This window comes from Podarcis liolepis, assembly GCF_965112155.1.
Source record: "Podarcis liolepis genome assembly, chromosome: 13".
NCBI lineage: Eukaryota > Metazoa > Chordata > Lepidosauria > Squamata > Lacertidae > Podarcis > Podarcis liolepis.
In genome coordinates, this window is record NC_139573.1 from 7606921 (window position 1) to 7627637 (window position 20717).

At 44.6% G+C, this 20717-nt stretch overlaps 2 gene segments (V, D, J or C); both read right to left on the bottom strand.

The window, feature by feature from the left end:
• Window positions 1–477: 477 nt before the first annotated feature.
• LOC310691325 (immunoglobulin heavy constant mu-like) lies at window positions 478–13347 on the bottom strand. The segment is given in 5 exons: window positions 13279–13347; window positions 4868–5167; window positions 3110–3442; window positions 1968–2291; window positions 478–962 (listed from the first exon to the last, which is right to left on the bottom strand).
• A 3042-nt stretch (window positions 13348–16389) lies between these two features.
• Window positions 16390–20391, bottom strand: LOC310691467 (immunoglobulin heavy constant gamma 2B-like). The segment is given in 3 exons: window positions 20248–20391; window positions 18362–18498; window positions 16390–17262 (listed from the first exon to the last, which is right to left on the bottom strand).
• Window positions 20392–20717: the final 326 nt, after the last annotated feature.

The window sequence follows — 20717 nt, forward strand, 5'->3', positions numbered from 1 at the left end:
CTGTGTGTTCCTTTTAAGACCACACCATGTATCTTTATATGTCCTTGCAGTATGACCAACTGAAACACTTTTTGCTCTCTCAAATGGAAAATGAGAGTGTGCCCTTCTGAGCATGTGCAGAGGGTAGGCAGTGTGGAGCAGTGAGCAGAGTGTTGGGACTCGGTGCGGGGAGATGTGTGTGAGGCTTGGAGAGTCAAGTCACCACTTGGTAATGAAGATTCACTGGGTGGCCTGGGAGAAACCATGCTTCCTCAAGGCTGTTTTGAGGCTAGCTTGGGATTACCTGATATATGAAGGCCTGGGCTCATTGTTGGAAATAGGATACAACTGTGACAGTGATAAACACATTTTCCCTTTGCTGCCAACCTTAAACATTTGGCATTTGTTTTCGAGAGATTAATCCCATTTCCCCATTAATCCCCCCACAAGTCACCTTCTCTCCTGGAAGAGCCACAATAATAGATATCTATGACAGTCTTTGGATGAGTTCTTTTTTTTATTCAGCCATTGGGCACATTTTTGCATGGAGATTTTTTAACACAGGATTGGTCTAACAATCTCGAGAGAGAAAAAAACCCTGGGGCCATAGGGCGAGGGGATCGCAATGCTGGCTGAGGGTCCTTTTCATTTTTTACCCCGGGATTTCTCAATGGTCTTCTGAATGAACTTGAGGGTCAGACCTTCATGGACAACCATGCAGGTATAGGCATCACCTCTGTTCCAGTCTGCTTTGGGGACTTTCAGCTTGCTGAACAAGAAATATAAACCATCGCCATCACTGTAGACTGGGGTGCTGAGATAGTCAGCTTCAGGCAGAGGGTTCCCATTCTTGAGCCATTTCAGGGAGATATCACTGGGCTTGAACCCTCTCACCAGGGCAGTGATGGAGACATAACGGCCATTAGACCTGAGCTCATCATCGTGGGGGCGGAAGAGATACACACCTGGAGCTTCTTTGGTTCCTGGTTATGCATAGGGAAACAGAAAGAGAAAAAGAAAATGACCTATTCAGTTTAGGTCAAATTAGTGGAAACCATGTGGGGAGCTGGGGAACGGAGGAGATACAAAGGCTTCTGTGCCAGGTATGGGCAACCTGTAGCCTCCCAGATACTGCTGAACTACAACTCCCATAAGCCCTGGCCATTTGTTGATGGGAGCAGAGGTCCAACTACATCTGGAGAACCACAAGTTTCCCATCCTTGGCTTAGGGAGACATGGTTTGGGCTACGTGTCTTGAATGGTTCAGAAAACCCCCTGACATGTTGGACTTCTCTGTGGTGAATGAACAAGACACACCACTAATGTGCCATTTAGAGGACATTCACATCACCCCTTTTCTCAGGCGTATACAGAAATTTCGTAGCACACAAGGACCCCCCAAACTGCCCTGAGACAGAATCAGGAGGCTGGTTCTCTGACGCTGCCTCTCCACAGCTGTCACTCAAGCATCTGCCTGTGGGGCAGATTAAAGGTGCGAAATGAGCCTTGGTTACAATGATGTTCATAACTGCTTTGTACATAATAGCAACAATAGTCCATCTATGTCAGGACATGTTGCACAACTATTATTATTAGTCAGATGGAAAGTTATCACACGGAATAGAGACTTCATTTTTATGAGGGTGGAAACCAGTATGCTAGAGGCATCATTTCCTATGTGGTACAACTTTCCTTGGCACAAGTGTCAAAACATGCTGTACAGGTTTTTAAAAGCACTGCATGTGGGTTGTGATGGTGGGACGGTTGTGGGGACCACAAGCAACTATGCCCCCCTCAAACTACATGCAACATGTTGAATTTTTTTTTTGTGTGTTGCCAGATCTCACTGTCCACGTTGGTATATTGTGTTTGTTCTAAATGGTGCTACGTTGATATGCCTTTTCAGTAATCTCTTTCCTGCTCAGGAGGTTGCTGGGAAATTAGGGACACCATGTGCAGGGTGGAGAGCAGGCCTGCTTCCCGCGTACCTTTCTTCTTGCTAATCTCTCTTGTTTTCGGTTGAGGCAGGGATGGGTGTTGCACTGTGCAGATAAAAGTCTCCCCTGACAACCAGTCGCTTGCGGAAATGATCACAGAGCTGGATGCGGTGAAGGTGTTATTAACCTCCTCTCTCCATGCAAGTGGCTCAGGGCTTAGACTTCCTGCTGTCTGCCGTGACCAGGTCACTTCCAGTTCTTCCTCTTCGCTTTCTAAGTTGACTACCACGCAGCTGAGTTTGGGTTGCTTATCCATGTAAAGGTCGTTGGGGCTTGGGGGTAGGATGAAAACTTTGAGGGGAGTTCCTGAGGAGTCTGGGAATACAAAAACCCATGTCAAGTCCCAAGTCTACTCCCACCATTTCCCTCCCAGCCTGCTCACAGAATCTTATCCTGCTCTGCTTGCTTCTCTTTCAGAGTAGCTCTACAGCTAAGTCAGTCCAGGCTCCCCATTTGGCTCACCTGAGAGTTCCTGTCAGTCCCTTCCCTTCCCTTGAACAACTCCAGCACCTTCTACCATTGCTGAATAATCCCAGTTCTCTGTTGTTTTTGGAACTTGCACCCCTTTAACTAGTGTGTTTGCCCATTCCCCAGATTCCCCGATGGATCACTTCCAACACCAGTGTGCCATGGAGATTTACAGCTGGCGGCACAAGTAATCAAGCTAAACTGCCTTCTGCAGAAGAAGAGAAATGTGTTTCCTCAACTCCCTGACAAACATTTAATCTAAACTGGAGAAATCTGAGTGTGCGAAAAAGCCCCCTATCAAGATTTTTCAAAGGAAAACTGAGTTGATGACACAGAGTCCTGCCTCTATGACACAGAGTCCTGCCTCCAGTTGGGGGTTGGACTCGATGGCCCTTGTGGTCTCTTCCAACTCTATGATTCTATGATTCTATGGTTCAGTCTGTCAAGTTCCAGATAAATGCAGTAAAACCTCAGATATACCAGTAGGGCAAAAGGTTGGAGAAAGCCATCCCAAATAGCAAAGGACCATGATGGATGTATTTCTGGGTCATTGGGAAACCCAGCATAAAATGGAAGTAGCCCCTTGCTCTTGGCCTTTCTGTTTTTCAGTCCATGCCCACTTCATCCGAACCTAACCAAGTCAGAACTGAGTCAGGAGTTCTTACCTTCACAGATCTTGGCTTTGCTTCTCACAGAAGTTTGGGTTGCTGTGTGGGACACCTGGCAGACGTAGACATTCCCATCTTCCCAGTCTGCTTGGCTAATGTTGACTGTGCTGATGGTACTGAAGGTGTACCCATGGGTGTCTTTCCAGGGCTGCTCAGTGAAAGAGGGTTGCGACATAGGTTTCTCACTCACCAGCCAATTTACCGTCACATTGTTGGGGTAGAAGTTGGAGATAACGCACATCAACTCAATGGTGGCATCTCTGGAGCTGGCCTTGCAGGAGGAATGGAGCAAGCGGACCTTTGGGGCTACGGGATCTTTCTTTTCACAGGCTGGAAGAATAGGAAGTATAGGGAGTCTCATGAATACCTGTATTTTAATGATGTACGGTGCACCTAACCACCTGTCTCATTTCCCCAAACTTAAATTCAGTTCTCTGCATGTCTACATTATTTAGTTGAGAATTAGCCAGGATTTTAGTACAAACTGTGCTTAATATTCATGTCTTGTATGCAGTTTTGCTGAATAAATACACAATCTGGAAACAATTTTCCTGAACATAATACATTTGTGTGCACTTTTTTTGGTGAATATATGTATTTTTTGTATATTTTTGCACACTTTTTGGGCAGGGGAACTGCATCACAAAATTCAGAGAACCATGAATTTAGGAGAATGGGCTTCCTGTTTGTGCATTATTCCAGGTAATGTGAATTAGTTTGTATTGAAATGCAAACTGAACTGAATCCCCCCCAATTCCCTAAATGTGAGTGGCTTCTAATTCACCTGCCATTAGTTCCTTTGGATCCTGTATTCATTTCCCTCTCTCCTTATGCTAGCCTTTCCCAGAGAAGGTAGAACAGCCTCGCTCTCTGTGAATCAAGCTTATTCCTCTTTCTCCTCTGAATCTCTGCACTAAACCCACTTCTTTTCTTAAACATCAAATTTCACTTTGCTGTGCCCAGTGCCAAGGAGGACAGTGGAGGGCAGTTCCCTCTTCTGTTTCATTGTCGGTTCTAAGTAGGCTTAAGGACCACTAAGAGGGCTGGTAATGAGATCTCATATGTTAATTGCACCGTTCCCTTTGTTGTTGTTTCTTAAAAGACTAATTTAAGAAAGTGTCTCTGTGTGTGTATGTGTGTGTGCAGAGCATCCTGTGTTGCTAATATTCTCATAAGAAAAATGAAGAGGGTGTTTTTGCTGAATTTTGACACCTATTGCTACAATCTGTCATGGTGCAACCTGACTTTCCCTAAATTTGAATCACTATTAACTGGATAATTCTAAATCCTTTCTTCCCACTGCTGTCTTGTCTATCACAGGCACATGTGGGGAACCTTTGGCTCTCCAGATGTTGCTGAAATATAACTCTCATAAGTAAGAATGGTCAATTGGGAGTCTTAGTTCAGCAAATCTGGAGGGCCAAGGATTCCCTACATCTGATCTCGCTGGGTTGTATCCATTGATAAGTCATACCCACTGAAATTAATGGGCATGGCCGATTTAGGTTCCTTAATTTCAATGTGTGGGTCTACTCTTGATTAGAATTTGGTTGGATACAACCCACAATATTTGTGAGTGTTCTCTGTAGTGCTCAATGTGCTTCTGAGGGTACAAAAGTCAGATGGTAGGACCAAAAATATTGCAACCATTATCCATCCCTTCACCCACACAATCCATATTTCATTTCTTTCTGCTCCACTCAACAAATACTGAAGGAGGAAGAAAGCAGATAACAAAGGCTCAATCAGACTCACGTCCAATCTCTTTGTTGATTGTGGAGCTGGTATCTGTATGTACAATATGGCATTGAAGCTTCTCTGATTCCCAAGTGCTGGTTGGGATGGTGAGCTGGCTGCTGAGGGTGTAGTGGCCACTGGATGAATCCAATAGAGCAGGGAAGGTCCGGATGTCAGACGAGGATCCTGAATTCCACTGTACTTTGACAGGTTCGGGAAAGTAGCCAGAGACCAGACAGCCCACGGTAACCTGGGAGGCAGTGGCGAGGTCTTGGCAACAGGGGGACAATGGGAAGACAACTGGGGCTGTGGGAGATGCTGCAAATGAAGAAAAAGATGTGATGACAATCTGTTCCTTGGGCAAGCATTTGTGTCTCCTTGCCAAGAGCGGGAAACAAGATACAGTGGTGCCTCGGGTTATATACACTTCAGGTTACATACGCTTCAGGTTACAGACTCCGCAACCTAGAAATAGTACCTCAGGTTAAGAACTTTGCTTCAGGATGAGAACAGAAATCGCGTGGCAGCAGTGCGGCAGCAGTGGCAGGCCTCATTAGCTAAAGAGGTGCTTCAGGTTAAGAACGGACTTCCAGAACGAATCAAGTACGTAACCAGTGGTACCACTATATTGTTCACTTCCATGACAAGTGAATCTGGTGTTCAGCCCTGGTCAAAAGCTGTGAAGGCTACCTGGAATTATTGCATAATTTGACTTGCGGTTTCTTGTTATCCTAGGGACAAGGAAACTGCTGAGAAGCGTATTCAGCACCCTTATGCCACCTTCCAAGATTTGTTCCCAGGCACTGCCCAACCACTTTCAAGCTTATTTTCACAGTTGTGAGGTTTGGAAACCTTACAGTGCTGAGCTCTATGGAGAAAACACTCAGACCTGATTAACAACCTTTGACAAATTTATCTGTCTCGGAGGACAAACCTATGCTAGACTAAGATGAGCCATTGGCCTCATCCAACATAACTCTCCCTATGTTCTAAACTAATCCATTAAAAAGCCACTCATATACTCTCACACATGTAGAATACATGACCCAACCTTGAACAACCACTAACTCTAAGGCCGCACACACTTCCCAAAGGATCCTGTACACACTTCCCAAAGGAATAATCCTCAGTGAACACAGTGGGTATTACTTCTGAGGAAACATGCATGGGATTCTACTATAATTTGATTTGACATCCATTTACAGTGCAACCCTACGAAGGCTCACTGTGAAGTATACCCCACAGAGTTAATTAGTTGACGCCAAGTGATTGTGCATAGCTTTGCGACAAGGTAATATTTCTCCCCTTAAGCTAACATATGAAATTAAATATGGGAGACATTTTATTTTGTATTTCATGGGTGCCCAAGTGGGTGGGGTCCTGTCTGTGAGAAAAGGACATGCTTCTGTGGCAATGCGGAAGGATCAGTGGAACATTAGCGGGGGAACAGGGGGGACTCAGAAGGGTGGGTTACAGGAAAGGGATGTGTTTCTGTGACCACTAGATCAGAAGGTGTCTTTAATTCTGAAGAAGAACCTTGCATGGCTCAATAGCTTCTAAATTATAAACAGCTAGAGCCATCACACGAACAAAAATATACAATTTTTACTTACAGCCCCTCACCTTTTTAAAAACTGACCCTGTTCCAATGCCAAATACTAGGAAATTTAGCAGACATGGAATTAAAATTGTGGCAAAAACATTAGCTGCTGCTGCTGCTCTGTGTGTGTGTGTGTGTGTGTGAGAGAGAGAGAGAGAGAGAGAGAAAGAAAGAAAGAAAGAAAGAAAGAAAGAAAGAGAGAGAGAGAGCGCACACACGTGCTAGCTTTTGAAAGTTTTACTGGCTGCATTTTGATTCTTATTGTAATTGTTGCTCCTTTTAAAAAGTTTTTAATGGAATTTTATTGTTTACTGCTAGACTCCAACACCATACATTTAGGGGACATGATTTCTCCCAAAGTATCCTGAGAATAAGTTTGTTAAGGGTGCCTGGAATTGTAGTTCTGTGAGGCCAAAGTTCCCAGAATTCTTTGGGTTAAGAGTGTGCTTTAAATGCATGGTGTGTATATACTCTCACTGAAGTCTTTTGAGGAGATAAAAGTAGTTTAATATTTTTAATTAGTGTGCAGAAGGAGAAGAGCAGACACATACGTCAGTCACCATGCTTGGTTTCAAAAGCACATTTCCTAGGATCATTTGGGCCTATAAATGAACTTCAGATGAAGATCCAGATATTTGTCCTAGGTAGCATGTTTACTACCATCAACCAGGTCTCAACACTCATGGCCTGTTTTAGCTCTGTTTTCTGTTTCACTTCCTCTTATTTCAGCACCATCTGTATCTGCCCAGATGTCCTGCATCCTGTTTACCACCCTCTTGTATTCAGTAAAAGGTAGAGCAAAGAGAAGCATTTAGAAGAAAAATGGAAAAACTCTTCAGCAGAACTTTTTAAGAAGAAAAATGGAAAAACAACAACAAGCAACTGGTGGTAGAGAACATTTGAACTGCACCAGCTGATGGCGATACTAAATACTATTACTAATACCAATAATAAATTGTACAATCAATTTCAATCTGTTCCATATTATGCTCAATATTTTGAAGATTCCATGCAAGTTATCAGCAACTGGAGTTTTACGGGCCCAAAATATCCCAGAAATAATGGTCTTTTGGGCAGCCCAGGGACCAGGGCCTTCCAGATGTCGCCTGGCTCCATCTCCCATCAGCCCCAGCCAGCATTGCCAAAGGGCAGGGGTGATGGGAGATGTAGTCATCATTATCTGGAGGGCCACAGGTGCCCCATTCTTGGCCTAGCATTTTCCTTCTAGTGCAGTCTTAAGCCAGCCAAGTTCCCGCCAAAAGTTTTGGACAACAACTTCCATCAGCAGGGCATAAATTCAGCAGGTGAAGTTTTCCCCACAGCATGCAGATACAGCAATGATGTAGCTGCACTAATGAAAGGAGCTTCGTATTTTCTCTTACTGTTTGCCATTTTGGTCATATCCAAGCTATACATTTAAAGCATATGACTTCCCCCAAAGAATCCCGGGAACTTGGATTCAATTCATTGCAGGTCTGTGAACCACCTAATAACTCCCCACTTGAATTGTTAGGCTCAGGGCCCTGTAAAACAAGTTGTGTATTGACCATAGTTTTCCTGCTGACTCATACCTGCCACCCCATAATATTCACACATGCCTCCTTCAGTTCATTGCAACTCTCATTCCCTGTTCTGGTCCCTTTGATGGCTCCCCACTTGACCTATCAGGGTCAGCTGAGTTTTGTAGAAAAGTGTTCGATTAAGTCTGCTTAAAAAGGAAAGCTGAGGGTGTGTGTGTGTGTGTGTGTGTGTGTGTGTGTGTGGAGGTTAACAAGCCAGGGGCCTGTCTTCATAACCATCAGTCAATCTGCAGGCATTACTGATTTTCTGCCAATTAAGTGGCTGTTAAACAACAGCAAACCAAGCCCCCCCCATTGGTTGGAAACCCCCTCCTTGTTAGTATTAACTTTATATTCTTATTAGCCTTATATTATCAACTCACATAATCTAAAGTTAGAAATGAACTTCTCAATAGGGTAAAGCATTGGCTTAAACTAAATATTGGGTTTTTTCCTCCCCACATTTCAATGTACAGAAACTGCAGAGCAACGACAGCAGGTCTTTTCTGCCCCCCCTTTGCACTGATTGTGTTCCACAGTTGAAAACCACCTTTCCTTTCTCCCTGGGGTTGGCACATTTTATTTTATTTTTGTCTCTAAAGCCTGTCATACACAAAGCACAATTTAGCAGGAGGAAATTTTGATGCTAGGATACACTTTCATTGCAGAATTTCTGTGCCTCTCAGACTACTGTTACAGGTACAGAAGTAGAGTCAGAAAAGCAGGCGGCAACCCGAATCCCCACCAGTCCTTTGCCGTCCTGCCGGCCAGATCCTCACTCCCTGGCAGCATTGCCCCTGCCAGGTCTCATTGCCAATGGAAATCCCCCGTGCTGAAATCCCCTTTTCTAGGCAATCATAAACAGTGCAAGAGCCCTGACTCTTTTGCACCTGACCACTTGAGGATTGATTGATTGATTGATTGCATTTCTATCCCACCTTTCCTCCAGCAAGCTCACGGTGGCGTACATAGTTCTGATCCCCATTTTATCCTCTCAACAACCCTGTGAAATAGGTTAGGCTGAGAGTGAGTGACTGGCCCAAGGTCACCCAATGAGCTTCATGGCTGAGTGGAGATTTGAACCCTGGTCACCCAGGTCCTAGCAAGACACCCTAACCGCTACACAACACTGCCTCTCACTGAGGGAGTCTCATCAACCCACATCCCTCTCAACTCCATTTTCAGACTCTGGCTTCTCAGTGTGGCTTTCAGAGCTGGCCCTAGAACCCAGAAATCCTGGTTCCCAGCTCACTTGGAAATAACTCATTGGAGCAGATGCCAAACAGTCTGGCTTGTCTGTGCCCAGCCAGCTGATCTGCTGTCCTCCACTTTATCTCTTCTCTACCAGTTTGCATTAGGACCCTGGGGTCTTGGCTTGCACATCCTCCCTCAACCCTCCAGCTCTCAGCCATCTTTTAAACTCAGGAACGCTTATGAGAACTCTCTGCTCTCACCTGCCAGCAATACCCCATGCCCCTCATGCAAGCTGGGGGCTTCTTGTGTGCGGATCAGCCTAGCAGCCTCTTCCCAAGGCAAACCTACTCTGCTGGCTAACGTTCCCTGCAAATGTTGCAGACAGAAAGCAGGAACCGAAGCAAACTTTGTACTGTACTCCATTTCCCTTGAAGGTGTGTTTTTGAGGTTTGAAAGGGACTCCTCTCTAAGCTGAAGCATCCCCACTTTCTGTGCAATGGTGGGTTGAGTCCTTAGGAGCACTCTAAGCCATTAAATTCCCTCTTCCTACTAAGATGTGATCTGAGCCATCTGCTTAAACAGAGCTGCCAAAAGCTTTGCTATAACCCATTAGGCAATGCTGGTGCTTTGTAACCCATTGCAACCTAGCTGGTTCAGGGAATCTCTACTTACAACCTGGAAAGAAACCATGGAGAACCACTGCCAGTCGGTTTAGATAGCCCTGGACTAGGTGGACCAATGACCTGACTCAGTATAAGGCAGCTTCCTATGTTCACATAAGAGCTTAGGCGGAGTCCCAATTCCCTGCACAAACAAAACACGCTCCTTACAAAGCTTGGGCTTCCTTTTATTCTAGACTGCCATAGCTAACTTTCCTTCTGACATACAACCCACAGCTGCTGGGTCTCAACACCCCACTGCTATGGCTTTCTAGGGCCCTTCAAACACGACATAGGAAGCATACTTCTGGACTGGGCCAATGGTCCATCTAGTGCATCATCCCATTCTCACAGCAGGCAACAAGATGCTCATGGAAATCCCACAGACAGGACCTAAGTGCAACAGTGCTCTCCCCACTTGTGATTGCCCAGCAACTGGCATTCAGAGCCACGCTGCCTCTTGACAAGCTACAGATAAGCCTTCTGGAAATGTCCTCTTCCTGCTTTATAACTCAGGAAACCTGACTTAGATAGGGATGGAACTTGAAAATTTTGGGTCAAAACAAAGTCCTTCCCACCCTCGCCCAGAGCTGAGAACAGAACCCAGGAGCCCTGCCTCTCACCTGCTCCAGCTTACCTTTCCTTTCCAAAGCTGGGGCTTCAAATTTGTTGCTCCACACCCCTCCATGGGGACAGGAGCCAATCCTACCCCTTTTTAAATGCATCCCAGTCCTGCTGTTGCTCTAAACCACTTGGCAACACTACCCTCCCCAAGCTAAAACAAGATTGTTTCCCCTACCTGTTTTCCTGGGAGTAGGAATAAGTCAGCTATGGAGAGTTTAGGCTTTCAGAAGTGCCCTAAGTTGCTCTGTCCTACTCCACTCCAGCCAGAATCCAGGGGTCCTGCCTGCCTCAGCTCTGACAATGCCTGGGAAGGGGTCTTTCTCCTCCAAAGAGCATTCCTCCCCCCGACTTTTGGAGCAGAGAGCAGGACCCAGGAGCCTCGGCTCCTCAGAGCCCTCCTTCTTCAACCTTCTGGTTCCTTGTTCGTGCTTGCTGTTTTGGAGTTAGCCCAGAGCTGCTTCCAAAGACTTGGAAAACATTGCTCCCTGGTGACTCCCCTGAAGCCAGATGCTCCCGCTGGGGGACAAGCAATTGCCCAGCTGAGCACCAGGCTAGCTAAGGTAGAGAGCCTTTTTCTCCAAACCAGATTCCCCGAAGCCTATAGCTGAGCCACATGAATCTTTCATTTTAAAATCATTCTTCCAGATATTCCTCCCGGTTTCCCCTCCAGGAAGCTACCTTGAAGCATACTGCAAAGTTGGGTGGCCAGGATTCTCACAGCTGAGTATCAGGCTCCAGGCAAGCTTTCAGGTAGCCTCCTCACTGCCTTCCCACTTCATTGAAGCCTGGGACTCTCCTGGGAGGTCAGAAATCTTTCGGCTGAGCATCATGGTTGCAAAAGACTTTCTGGTATCCCCCTGGCTTGCTGACAGCTTTGTGAAGCCAGTTGCTCACCTGGGAGGGCAGGAATGTCCCAGCTGAGCTTGGGCACCTAACCTGCCCCAGGTCAGGTTTCTCAAAGCTGAAAATCCCAACTAAGCACCAGGCTTAGGGCAGCTTATTGTGTAGCTCAGCGAAGCCTGCTGTGCTCAATAGGAGGTCAGGCAAGCCCCTTCCACTCTGGCAGCTTCTTGGAAACCTAACACTCACCGGGGGAGCTCAGCGATCTCCTAGCTGAATGTTAGGCTTGGGGCTGACTTTCAGATATCTCCCGTGCTCCCTGTCAGCTTCCTTGAAAACTGGCACTCATCTGGGAGGATGAGGTGGCAACAGTGCACCTGAACACCCAACTCCAAGAAGACATCCAGGGTCCATTTGCTCATCAGCAGATTCTTACATGCACCCTGCTCAGCTAGGGGGGGAAGAATTTTCTTTATAATTGTCAGCCTTCCGGAGAGGTTGCTACCTTTCTCTCCGATGGCTACACGGAACATTATGCTCACACAGGAAGTGAAAAACCTCCCAAATGGGAGGATAAGTCTGGGGAAAGCTTTTAAAGTAGCCCACTTTTTCTGTCTCAGGTTCATTGAAGCTCACCTACTCCACACTATTAAAAAATTCCTTCCAGTAGCACCTTAGAAATCAACTAAGTTTGTTATTGGTATGAGCTTTCATGTGCAAGGTATCTGAAGAAGTGTGCATGCACATGAAAACTCATACCAATAACAAACTTAGTTGGTCTCTAAGGTGCTACTGGAAGGATTTTTTTAAATTTTATTTTGACTTTGGCAGACCAACACGGCTACCTACCTGTAACTATTCCACACTAACTTCGTTGAAGCAAGCCGGTGTTTTGCCAGGGAATTGGAGATCTCTTGACTGGGATAGCTTGGTTGGTTAGAGCGTGGTGCTGATAACACCAAGGTTGCAGGTTTGATCCTTGTATGGGACAGCTGCATATTCCAACATGATCTTCAGGGTCCTTTCCAACTCTACAGTTCTATGATTCTATGAACCAGGCTTGGTCCAGGCTTTCAGGTGAAGCTCTTTCCACCGCACAAGAGCTTCCATAAGCTTAAATATGTAATGGAGAGGAGGGCAGCACTTAGGGTAGGGCAAGATGGCAAATAACTCCATCTGAGAAGGCCTCTTGCTCTGCAGGGAGCTTCCCTCAGTACTTGGATCAGGTTCATGTGCATCTGCTCTCACTGAAGCATTCACATGCCAAGTTTCTGGTAAGTAAACCAGACACTCCTTGCTTATCTCCAGGGAAGCTGATGGGATGGATCTAAGCTACCCTTTCCGCCTGCTCCAACTGACTGACATTAAGCTGGTGCCTGATTTGGAGATGCCCAGCTGAAGGGTGGAGGCAAGCAAGCCTTACAGCTCAGTCTCAGCTGGGAGGCCTGAATATCAATACAAGACACCTAAAACACAAATATTTATTTATCACGTTTATACCTTACATTTTATCCGAGGTTGGAAGCCCACTGAGAAATGCTAGTCCACGTTCCTAGGCTTGTTTTCAGTCACCCTGTGCCTGGAGACAGGGATTGATTTCGGAAATTCCCTTTCTCTGGCTTATCTATATTTCGATCTTTCCAGAGCCCCAAAGTATTATTTATTGAGTTATAATGCTACTTACCTGCCCTTCACCTTAAGGTCCCAATGCGGGTGAAAACAAAGAGATACGCACTTCTAAAACAGATAAAACCATTACGATGATAAAACAGGTAAGGCAAAAACATCAAGCAAAATGGAACAATATAAATCCCACAAAAAGGTGAGTCATAGAACCATAGAATCTTAGAGTTGGGTCCCTCAAAACAAAATACTTTAAGTGTAAAGATGCTGGATGTATTTCTGTGCGGAGCGAGTTCCAAAATACACATAATCAAACCTTTTCTTACTCACCCAACCAAAGTCTGGAGTTGATTGAAGCAAGTGGTCCTTTGCCACTGACCTGCCACCTGTTTCCCTTTGGATGTCATTTCTGTTCTAATGGGGGCTTCAGAGATTTCCCCCCTAATCATGCTCTCAGAAAAGAAGCCAAAAAAAGAAATTACAGTTATGACGTCCTTGGAGCTGACATGAAGTTCTGAAATAATTTTTTTAGCATGGTTGAGTGAGGCCTAGGGGCTATAATTGGGATCCAAAACTGGTCATATGAAACATTCATCCGCACACAACTTCCCCTCCCCACCCCCGGTTGTTTGTGTTGACTTGTTGACTTGTTTTCAAAATCCAGGCATTTATTTCCTGAGATACATATGGCTGTGAAATAGCAAAAATTGTTGCAGTTAACCTTGCCAAGGAAAAACTCCAGCCATTTGTTTTCACTTACTTACCTAATTCTTAATTAATTAAGGATCTATTAATTATCAGTTAATTAAACTTAATCATGTTTCTCTCTATGCTGCAATGAGCTAGGCCATGGTTTGGCTTAATCTTACGCGCAAACCACCTTGATTTATAAGATATAAAGATATTAAACAATGAAACTTTTGCCTACACACAACTTCCCTTTCTCCCCGCTCTTATTTGTTTGTGTTGACTTGTTTTCTTGTTTTCAAAATCCAGATTTTCAGTTGCTATGAAGTAGCAAAATTTGGAGTTAACCTGGCCAAGGAAAAGAATTCCAGCCATTTGTTTCTACTTGCTAACATGCTTCTTAATTAAACCAATCATTTATTAGTTACCAGTTAATTAAATTTACCACCTTTCTCACAGGGCACTGATTGTGCCTCTTTCTCAGTAGCTGTCACTAAGAACCGCTGCTACACAGGCTTGCGGCATTATAACAAAGCAAGGCCTACAACTCTGCCACAGAGGTTGTTTAACATTTCTTCATTATAAACATATATGCAGAGCTTTGTCACTGAGTCAAAAGTATCCCCCATTATTGCTTTGCAACCAATGGGAGTTGCATGTGTTTTAAGTGCTTTGTGGTGTTCTGTGGTAGCAGTCTTCTGCCTTCCAGATGTTGCTGGATTGTAACTCCTATCACCCTTCTCATGCTGGCTTGGCATGATGGAAAATGCCAGTCAGTAAGGAGAGGGCTGTGGGGTTTTATTTGGAAGTCTCTGATGGGATTAAAAACCCCCACACGTTTTAAAACCAGCTTTCTTTAACCTGGTGCCATCCAGTTGGTTTTGGCACCTGTGGAAAGTATGGAAACTTCCTGGTAGTTGGGAATATAAGGAATGATATCCCTTAAATAGTAACTAATTGGCACTTGGCAGAATACAATCTTCCTTTGGGGCATTTTTGAGGGCTCAAAAGACAGTGATTCCCACCACTGCATTGGTGGGACTAGAAACTGAGAAGTGCAAAGAGTGATAGCAGAGAAATGCTCAAGCTAAGTTTGCTTCCTGAAGCTGAATACAGTGGTACCTCGGGTTAAGTACTTAATTTGTTCCGGAGGGCAGTTCTTAACCTGAAACTGTTCTTAACCTGAAGCACCACTTTAGCTAATGGGGCCTCCTCCTGCCGCCGCGCTGCCAGAGCACGATTTCTGTTCTCATCCTAAAGCAAAGTTCTTAACCCGAGGTACTATTTCTGGGTTAGCGGAGTCTGTAACTTGAAGCGTATGTAACCTGAAGCGTATGTAACCTGAGGTACCACTGTATCATAGTTTTACTCCCTTTGCATTGTCCCAAATGATCACCAAGTGTTCTGCAGGTGAGGGCCGCCTGCAGAGACAATTTTATTTGGAGATTCATTCCATACAATATAAAAATGGGACATTTGTGAGGTCGTATCTACCCTTTGGACTTTCTTTCCATTACATATTATGATAGGGCACCCAAGGGCTTTCTTCTTTCAATAAGCCTTTTAAGTAGAAAGGTTTATCCAAGGCTTCATGTGTGTTGGAAATGTCCCATCAGGTGAAACAAATTGTGGGTTTGTTTTCTTTTTGCACCACAACAGAAGCCTGTCAAGGCTTCATCCCAGTAGTAAAGGTGGCATAAATTTACAAATCAAGAGTGAAGGCTTTTAAAAACATCTTTCTCTCCTCTAGTATCTGGCTTCCTCTGAGTCATGGATGAGCCTGAAGGGCCAAAGGGGTTTAGGGAAAAGGTGAGCTTTGAGAAAGCCTTTGAAGGAGCAGATACAAGTGGCTCTGTGTAAGAGTCTAGGCAATCCAAGATGTAAGTAAAGGGGGAGGATGTCATTGAAATTCTACTCAGTATGATCCAGAGCAGAACTCTGACGTATAGTTAGCAGAGCAAAACCTTAAACATGGTGCAGGATTCCCAAAAAATAGACCAGAGACGATGAATATTTCATCCAGCAGAGCTTTACTACTACTGAAGGCAAATGAGCGTAATGGTCGCAAATCCAATACATTCAGACTTGGCACTGACCATAAGAAATCCAGTAGCAGCAGACTTGACTTAAACTTACAATAACTTGTAATAAGTCTAAGCCTTAACACTAAACACATGTACAGAACCCCATACTGTCCTAGGAGGAAAAGAGATAGAAAGTGAAAGTGAAACCTAGGATCATTCTGGTCTATTTTTATAGTCAGCATGACCCTGACAGAAAGAGATAAGAGAACCAGTTTAAGCCAGCTATACTGAGCCCTGCTTTGGCCGGGGAGGGCGGGATATAAATAAATTATTATTGTTATTATTGTTATTATCTGAAGGTATAACCCAAACATTATGAACCTTCCACTTGCTTCTTTCACACAGAGAAGCTTCCAGAACCCTCTTGAATTAATTAGAACAGGAAAGATCTCTACACATCAGATCAATACTTTCTGCACTAAGAAATGCAAACTGGCAGAGGAAACTATGGTCCTCCAGAGGTTGTTGGACTACAAAACCCATCATCCTCGACCATTTGTTATTTTGGCTGCTACTGCTGGGTCCAACGACACCTGGAGTCTTCAGGTTCCTCTGCCACTGATTTTATGGGAATGAAGGACAACAGGCAGAATTTTCAAAAGAGGATGAAATTCCTTCCTGAAAGTATGTGAAGGAGGAACGAAAACAAACAAAAACCTTCAGAAGACGATTTTCTTTATTTGTGTTTTTATTATTGTCTACTAAATATATTTATGACCACAAAACATGCAATACAGTATATGAAAATAGCAGACATGTCCTCAGTGCTAGTCGTGGGTCTCATGAAGAACACAGTAGTGGTAGGTGGGTCATAAAATTGGTTTGTTTAAGTATATGGAAAGAGTTATAGGATGTTTATTTACTGTACATAAGTGGATCTGACTATAATAGAACAGGTCAGAGACTCTCATGGCTTCCTGAGGCTGGAAGCCTGCTAGTGAAGCAGGGACATTGGATGAACAGGCACAGAATAGGATTTCACATGGGGTGGAAAGGAGGCCTGAAGCTCTGAAATGGGGAGGTTGCAATGGAAGTAAGGACTGAAGGTACTCAGTGTAGCTCAAGACACTAAGGCTGAAGCCCTATGCACACTGAGTTCATCCCATTGAATTCAGTAGGATTTACTTCTAAGTCGACATGCCAAAGCACCTTTCTCAAGGCCTGTGTCTGCCTCCATACTTTACAATCGCAGGTTGGGTGGGAGAACTAGTTCCGCTCTCCTTGACTGTGGAAATCAGATATCTAGGGAGTGCAGTGCTCTAGCCTTTAGCAAAATTGCCTCTCTCACATGACAAGTCCCTGAGTGGACAGGGCTTCATATCTACTTGCCAGGGAAGAACTTGGGCTGTTAGAGAGAAACGTAAGGTGTTTATACTGGAGATGGAGTCCTGTCTCCAGCCAGTGACTTCTTCTTTGCACCTCCCAAGGTGTAGGGCAAGCTCCCAGGAAGATGCTTCTAGGCCACTCGTTGGATCACATTCTTATAGTCAGGGCCTGGTGGCTGCTTATTCAGCTGCAGCATCCTAGAGAAGAGCCATTTTACCTGTGGGAAGGAGTGGGAGTGGGGATAAAGAAAAACGTAGAACAGACATGAGCATGGAAGAATAATAATATGCAAATTCTATTTGCTATTAGTGACCAATCAGATGCCCCCGTTGGAAGCCTCAAAGCAGGGCTTAAAGGTGCTATACTCACAAGTTGTTCTAGGAGGCATGCTGCCTTCAACAATGGAAGTAAAACATTGTCTTTGCAGGTATTAGTCAGTCTTAACCTTATCCATTAATTTGTCTAACGCTCTTTTAAAGCTTTCCAAGTTGAATGGCCAACATTGCTTCTTGGGGGAGCAAATTCCACTGTTTAACTCTGAAGAAGTACGTCCTTTTGGCAATGTATAATAAAATCTTTCCTTGTCATCTTTTCCCCATCCTCCTATTCCTCAACTTGTCTTGCCAACCAACAAGTCAAATCTTTTTCTTCATCCATCCTTCTGATTTTAATGGACTGTTTGACACAGTGTAAAGGTATATGCTAAGTCTTCCACAGAACCATTCACTAATTTAAGATAAACAGTACTAATATTTCAGCCTTATCCTAGGACCCTCGTACATACGGGACCGCCTCTCCTGGTATGCCCCGGGGAGGACCTTAAGGTCCACAAATAACAACACTTTGGAGGTCCCGAGCCGCAAGGTGCTTAGATTGGTCTCAACTAGGGCCAGGGCCTTTTCAGTACTGGTCCCGACTTGGTGGAACGCTCTGTCACAAGAGACCAGGGCCCTGCGGGATTTGACATCTTTCCGCAGGGCCTACAAGACGGAGCTGTTCCACCTGGCCTTTGGTTTGGACTCAGTCTGACCCTTATGTTTCCCTCCCCTTATGGTTTTGATTTATGGGCTACTACTAGAATGAGACTGCATTTTAAATTGTATTTTAACCCGTAATTTAATTAACTTTTTTTTCCTATTACATTTTATTGTAATTTTATTGGTGTTAGCCGCCCTGAGCCCGGTTCTGGCCAGGGAGGGCGGGGTATAAATAATTTTTTTATTTTTTTAATTATTATTTTGTCTCTCCCCCCCATCTCTGCAGTGTTTATGTAAGATGCAAGTGTGGATATGTAGTATCGCTTCTCCTCTACTCACTTTGAACAGTGTCACGGTGGCACTATAGCAAACACTGAGGATGAAGAGAAGGAAGAAAACAAAGATGGTCACCCACAAGTTATCCAGTTCCTCCTTTTTCTCATCACTATAATCAACATCTGCTGACACAGTTGTCTCTGTGAGGGGAGAAAGAGATGTCATTTCCAGTGTTCAACATAAAATATCCCATAACTTCAGCCATTCCTTCACCCACCACTCATATTTCTACACTTTGTCATCAACCCATGGTGCAAGAATCCAAAGGCATCTGTTCCTAAATTTGACTGTCATTGTAGTAATTGCAGATGCAGGTAGGGATGTAGGAAACCCACATGGTAGGAATTCTGTCACGGTGCAATTCCACTATGACAATTCCTTACTTAAAGCCAGGCTATGGGTTGCCATTTAAAAAGTCACATTGCCCAGTGGATTCTATCTGCTACCATTTGTCCTGCCCTTAATGATATAAATGATAGAATTATGTTGAATCATGGGTTCTGTACTACTGTTAAAAGGTAAAGGGGCCCCTGACCATTAGGTCCAGTCGTGGCAGACTCTGGGGTTGCGGCGCTCATCTCGCTCTATTAGCCGAGGGAGCCGGCGTACAGCTTCCGGGTCATGTGGCCAGCATGACTAAGCCACTTCTTGCGAACCAGAGCAGCTCACGGAAATGCTGTTTACCTTCCCGCTAGAGCGGTACCTATTTATCTACTTGCACTTTGATGTGCTTTCGAACTGCTAGGTTGGCAGGAGCAGGGACTGAGCAACGGGAGCTCACCCCGTCGCAGGGATTCAAACCGCTGACCTTCTTATCAGCAAGTCCTAGGCTCTGTGGTTTAACCCACAGTGCCACCCACGTACTACCATTACTATTATTCCTCCTTTTTCTTCCAGTCTAACATAGACTACAAAATCCATTATACACAAACTTCACACCTGCAAGATCATCTATGGCTTCTATAACAATTAATATTATCTAAATTTTGGATTAGTGGCTTGGTGTAGGACCTTTGGGAACCCTCTCTGTTCTCCTTGTGCAATGTTTGTGCATAGTCCTACAGAGTAACTTCACTCTGTTGGGAGAGCTCTCTCTCTCTCCTTCTCCCTTTCCTGGCACTCTGCCTAAAGGACCAGTTCATCCAATTCTTATCAGCTTGTTTCTTATAAACTTGTTGTGCAATGTGGTCTAGAAAGGCCACACAGTGAGCTTCATGGTTGAGGAGGGATTTGAATCTGGAGTTCTAAGCACCAAACCGAACCCTAACCAGTACGTTAAGCAGACCACCTGCTAACATTGAAGCAAGGAATAACCAGGGAGTAGGTGTGGGTAGGGAGTTGGTATGTGTTCATTTCATATTTAGATGGCTGAGGCCGCACCCTGGCAGCATAACTGGACTAATGTCTGCTCCCCCTTAAATATGGGATCTCTTCTAATTCTGATGAGAGAGGTAGGGCATTCTGGAATGTTGTCTATCACTCTCTTCCTTTGTGCCACTGGACCCAAACATCTTTATCTAATATTGAGTTAACTTAACTGGAGAATGGGTTCCAGTTAAGTTGCCAGTACCACAATTTTAGATCCACCATCTTCAAAAACTGTCAAGAAGTGCCAGTATGTCAAATATTTGTTGGCTCTGATGTTGGCTCTAGCCATTTATATGAATGTGCATATAAATTTGCATTTTTCTTTGCATGAGAGCTTGTGTTTGTCTCTACAGTGGTACCTTGGTTCTTGAATGTAATCTGTTCCGGAAGTCCATTTGACTTCCAAAATGTTCGAAAACCAAGGCGCAGCTTCCGATTGGTGCAGGTGCCCCAGAAACAATAGCTGACAGCTGCACTGGATGTTCGGCTTCCGAAGAACGTTCAAAAACTGGAACACTTACTTCTGGGTTTTTGATGTTTGGGAGCTGATTTGTTCATCAACTAAGCCGTTTGAGAACCAGTATTCCACTGTACATTCATTGCTGTCCTTTGCTTGTGGCCGTGATTTCTTCCATCTATTCTATTGAACTCCTGCCTGCTCACGTCTCCATCCTTCCAGTGTTATCAGCAGGGAAATTCTTACACAAGCCGAGAGAAAAATGGGAGTCTTGCAGCATAACTAGAGCAGGAGCAGTTGAGTGGAGACCTTGGCACTTGTAGTTTCCAAAAGCAGGACTGTCTGGGCTCGAGTGTGCTTGGACAGTTGAGTTTCTTCCGTCATTGATTTTCAAGATCATCATCCAAAATGTGACACTTTGAGTCAGCTCATCATTTTTTGTGTTTGATTGGGTAGTTATGAGGGGATCTCTTTGGAGAACATATCCCCACTCTGCAACTTTGGGCACTGCTATGCACACCATGAAAACTCCTT